Source organism: Lycium ferocissimum, chromosome 2, assembly GCF_029784015.1.
Source record: "Lycium ferocissimum isolate CSIRO_LF1 chromosome 2, AGI_CSIRO_Lferr_CH_V1, whole genome shotgun sequence".
NCBI lineage: Eukaryota > Viridiplantae > Streptophyta > Magnoliopsida > Solanales > Solanaceae > Lycium > Lycium ferocissimum.
The window spans coordinates 12,905,579-12,911,561 of record NC_081343.1 but is presented as its reverse complement, the minus strand read 5'-3'; positions in this window follow the sequence as shown (position 1 = coordinate 12,911,561).

Below are 5,983 nucleotides of genomic sequence, written 5' to 3'. Positions count from 1 at the left end.
TGATACATTCCGGTGTTGTCCGTGATTATGGTTCACCGAAGCTCACTCGCTCGAGGGGGCGGGTTCCATGTTTGGCGTTATCTTGTGTTTGGCGTTATCTTTGTGTTGTGATGTGTGACGGGATTCGAGAGATTTGAAGCTTTCGGTGTTATCTTGTGTTATGGCGCCATCGACGGGCGGGCGACCATATTTCACGTGCCCTATGCATGACTTATATTTTGAAGTAACATTTTGATATTTTGGAAATGCATTTACTTTCTGTACCTCTATTTCGATTTGATCTCAGATTGTACATTACATTTCCTGCTTTGCATACTCAGTACATATTTCGTACTGACCCCTTTCTTTGGGCGTTTCATGCCCGCGGGCGACGAACATAGTTTGGTGATCCACCGGTTTAGGACACCTCTTCTCTTGCTATTTAGTGCTCTCTCATTCGGAGCTTATATTTTTGGTATATATTCGTCTGTTGCATTGTATATATTTGTTCATGGGTACGGCGGGGCCCTGTCCCGTCATATGATTCTGTCTGTCTGTTTAGAGGTCTGTGGACATGTTTGTGGGTTGTGCCTACTTTTGTACGGTTGCGTTTGGATATGTTGTGTTTGGGCGATTCCATTCGCCGCGGCAGCCTGCCGCCCCGCATATGTATATATGTTGTGATGGTGGCCCTGTGTGGCCTTTGTTGGTATTTTCTGTGCGCAGGGTTATTTTGGATAGTCAGTAAAACAAAGGAAACTCTGCCGAAATTTTTTGGAAATCTGTATATATTTGAAACATAGCCTTGTCAACTTCTGTTATATACTTGGATGCGTTTGATATAATTTGTGATAGTGTTGGATAGATGTGTTTGGGTGCCCAGGTCGGGCACTAGTCACGGCCTACGGGGTTGGGTCGTGACAAGCAGTTACCACCGTGCTACGATCGGTCGGCCAGTTACCACTGATCAGTTGGACAGTTAGCACCAGGATGATAAGTAAGTTAGAGTATCAAACATAGATGTAGTTAAAGAGATGAGAGTATTATGAGACATGCGTACTAGATTCTCATTGGTAAGTCAGAAGTGCTTGGTTGACTCTTATCCTTCTTCTCGCAGTATATATTTATTGTATTACATTTTCGCCTTAAATACTCGGTACATTATTTGTACTGACGTCACTTTTCAGGATCTTTCCGTTCGTACCCGTAGGTGTGACGGACGGGACAAAATTTTCCTCGTAGGTGCTTTCAAGTACTAGTTTTGATCGGTGGGCTCAACTTCTTTCTGGAGCATTGCAGAGTTTGGGTTGTATATGTATTTTGTGTTAAGGGTATGTTGGGGGCCCTGTCCCGACTTATGTACTTCAGTCATGTTCATAAAGGCTTTGCAGAAAGATTCCTGTGTACAGCTCAGTTATGTTTTGTTAGTGGATATGTTGACGTCGCAGGCCCATTGTATATATGCGTGTGCTTGGTATTATATTCATAGTTGGCCTTCTTGGCCTTATTTTTCCGTTTGAGACATAAAGGGTGCGAGTTATCAGTTGGTTCACTCGGTTTCCGTAAGATGCTGGGTGCCAATCATGCCTCACCAAGGTTGGGGTGTGACATATTGTTGGAATGTTTGTGATCTGTGGTTTCGGTTAAGCGCCAAAGCTTGTTTGTGCTGTGTTTATATAGAAGTAGTTGCCCCCTTGAATATTTATATTCAACCCCTTTTTTAATGGTACCATAAACCAAACCGTGTGTGGCTTGGATCTTCCTTTCTTTCCTTGTATGCTCATCGACTATTGTCTCCTATGTCAATGCTAATTCCATGTTGATTAACTTAATGGTACATTATGGAAATATTACCGTAACTTGAAATTCAACTCTTCATCGAACATGGATCAGTCAATATTCTATCTTCTCTAATGTTTGCATGAAACAACTTCCTATCTCTAGTGGCATAGTAAGGATCAGTTTCTTTGTTGATATTATTGTCTCACTGAATTCTTTGGAGAACTACTTGAATATCAAGTTCTTTAATTGACTCCTTCCTTATGTCTCCATTGATAGTCATTGAGTACATTGTTCGTTAAATCATCAAAACATCAATGTATGCTCATGATCACCGAGCCAGCGGCTAATCAACACAATTTGAACTTACAGCAAAAGAAAATTGATATATATGGCTCTCATTGTAAGGGAAGCTCTTGAAAACATATCCATTAGCTAGAGAGAAGGATATTCTATTTTCTGTCGTTCACCAGAATATGATAAAGAAGGAGGAGAACCTAAAAGAAGGAACAACTTGTCCAATAGAATAGGTTCCACCTTAAGACATGAAATGAAAAAGGACAAGGGAACATCATGATGTCTCTACCAAAGGTCCCACTATCCCCAAGAGTTCTCAAGGAAGGCTAAAGAAAGATTTAGATACCACATACACTGTCCTTCATTGTCACACCCCAAACTTAGGTGAGGCGGACCGACACCCGGTGCCTTAACCTGACCGACCGAACCATCTATACATGTGAAATATGCAAAAGTTGATAATCCTTAAATGAATGATATATCATTTTGTAAGACAAGTGAACGACACCACTGGCATATACATATATCTCTAGTGGTCTATCGGGGTTGAAACATATGATTGATATACAAGTGTGTACAAATGACTACCAATGCATGTTATGAAGCCTGTATGATGACTAAAAATTGTACCACTGTCATACTGTCGGGACAAGCCCCCGACCTACCCATTGTCACTATGGATCAACGGGAATAAAATACTCAATTCTCCTCTAGATAGAAATGGATCTTATGTCACGACCCAAATACGTAGGTCATGAGGGCACCTATACTATCCCCTCCCTCCCCCTTCCCCCCGCCCCCCGGGCGGGGGTGAACCCTTCCCTTTATAAAAATTCACTTTTAGGAAAAACATGCAGAAACTAAATCAGGAACATATCAAAGTCATAAAAGATATTATAACGACATAAGTGTGGAAATATGAACACTGCAACCCAAAACCTGGTCAGAACTCGTACAAGAGCATCTAATACTAGTACAATGTCTGAAATACTAAGTACATATCTCAAAATACATAAATAAATTTATCTGAGTAATAGAAGGTAGACAGATAAGCAGGAAGGGGATCCAGGGCTACAGATCTGACAACTGGCTCACCCTCGAATCTCCTGGAAGTGGCCTCGGACTCACTTGTGAGGTAACTAACTAGAACCAGTGACAAACTCTGCACTCAAGAAAAAGTGCAAAAAGAGTAGTATGAGTACAACACTAGTACTCGTAGGCATTATAGGCTGACAACGATTAGGTCACATATAAAAATGGAAAGACATCAACAAGTAAGACCGATAAGCAGTCAAGTACAGTCATGAAAGCATGTTCAAGTATAAGATAAGACAGAATGTATAAGATGCCAATGAGCAATCATGAATAACCAAGTGGATGCAATGTAATGCTCCCCCATGCCTCCTCTCCGATCAGGTACACACATTATAGGGGAAATACCTCAAAGTCATGAACCATGGGGGACCCATGAAGTCCATGTACCCACACAGATTGCCAATTGGGCCCACATAGATGATCATTGTTACCATTGCCACTTGGGCCCACACAGATTATCATTGTTACCAATGCCACTTGGGCCCATACATATTATCATTGTTTCTATTGTAACCATTCATGCTTGGGTATGGATGATATGTAAATCCATAGATCAATTTCAACAACATCTCAAATCATGGAAACAACAGATGTACATCAGAATTTCAAACTCAACCAAATCATCAATATGTAATCCTTCTCTATTCAGAAATTTGTGTTGGAAACATGTTACCCAAGGTCTAAATAATCATAATCCTAAGTTTCCATGCAAAACCAACCCCAAATTGACCTTCAATTCCACTAATCTATCAAAATCCCCATTTACGTCAAAACCCATAAATCAAGTCGTTTGAAAATAAGTTTAGAAATTGAAATTAGAGTTAGAAATGGTTTACCCAAGGTATCATTAGTATAAATCAAAAAGGCCCTTTAATAGTACCATCAAATTGGTCTTCAATTACATAAAATAATCTCTCTTAAGATTTAGGGCTAAAACCTTAATTTCCACAATCCCAACATAAGAACAAGGTTAATAATAGGTTAGATTGCTACGAAATACAAGATACAAGCTCAGAATCTTATCCCTAAGATGATTAGAAGCATAAACCCTTGAAATGGCCTCCACAAAAGCTCTCAAATAAAAATATGAATTAATGTCTTGGTTTGTTTATAGGAAACAAAAGATTCTAAACTCTACGGTTTCCGCATCTGCGGACCATTAGGAGAAATAGCCGCAGGTGCGGTCTCAACAAAAACCTCGCATCGTGCAAGTGCAGGGAAAAACCCGCAGGTGTAGCTCTCCCAAACCTCCAAAACTCGCACCTGCGGACCAAACCCTGCAAAGGCAGTCCCGCAGGTGCAACAACACCAAAAACAAGAAAAACTTGGTTTTCACCAACTCCATCCTGATACCCGAAACTCATCTGAAACCTCCTTTACATAAACCAAACATACAAACCACTCCTAAAAAACGCTACCGTCAAAATTATAAAAAAGGTCATCTTAACCGGTCAACCCCAAACACCCTTAAACTAGAGTTTCAACCAAAAGATAAGAATACCTTCGAGTCCCTCGGTAACAGGCGAACACTCTACTAAGTTATAATCGACCTTCTAGTTCTAATGAAACCAATAATTTTCTCAAAAAGACTCATTTACCCAAAAGTCTACTATTGGTCAACGCTTTTTCACCTATTCAACTTATAAGTTTCTAAAATCCTCAAAACCAACCACGACTCACCCGATTGCCTCGAAAACTACTCCACCCATCCCTACAAGTCAAATACACTCTAAAGAAGCTAGGGGAAGGGTCAACAGGGGTAAAAGGGGTAAAATGCCTAAAATGACCAAACGGGTTGTTACATCAGATGCCAATTCAATAAATGTTCGTCCTTGAATGGAAAATAAACAAAGAAAGGGTACCAGAATCGGTAAAGAGCTGGGGATATCTACAACGCATATAAGACTCGGCCTCCCATGCAGCCTCCACAACTGGACGGTGTTTCCACAACACTTTTACTGTAGCTATCTCCTTCGACCACAGCTTCCTAACTTGCCAACCCAAGATTAGTACAGGGTCTTCTTCAAAGGATAGATTGTCACGACCCAACTGGAGGGCCGCGACGGGCACCCGGTGCTAACCCACCCGGGCACCTCTCATCATACTTTCTCAATTACATCTAGGTGAGCCACATAGCTATATCATACTTTTTATTCATCAATCATACTAATCCCATTGGGCAACAATATATCTATATCATCATTAAAAACCATGCCCATAGCAATGTACATAAGCCGACAAGGCTAACAAAATAATATCCAAAATATAGGCCGACAAGGCCAAACACATCTAACCATATACACATGTCTACGAGCCTCTAAGAAGAATATGTCATATCATATAGGCGGGACAGGATCCCGCCGTGCCCATAAATATGTACACAAAAGAATCTATACTAAAAGTTGTGGCCTAGAATGAAATGGAGCTCCATTGTAAATAGTCGCCAAGAAATATAGCTATGGATCAAGTCTGTCTCCCTGCCCACCTGCGGGCATGACGCAGTGTCCACAAACAAAAGGACGTCAGTACAAAGAATGTACTGAGTATGTAAAGCATGATCAACATCAATGTGAAAGCATAATAGACAACATATGAAATATCATAGGATGGGAGATAATAGTATCGTCGTCATAGCACTTACTTGCTTTTCATAGGGACATTCCATTTCTATTGCGTATCCGTGTACATACATCCATATCCGTATCCGTACTCATTTACCCTTCGTATCCATTTTCATATTCGTATTCACATTCCCATTCATCTTCGTATTCAACTGCGTTTTACGTATCATATACGTTGCGTATATAGCCTTTACATGCTTTTCTATACTTAG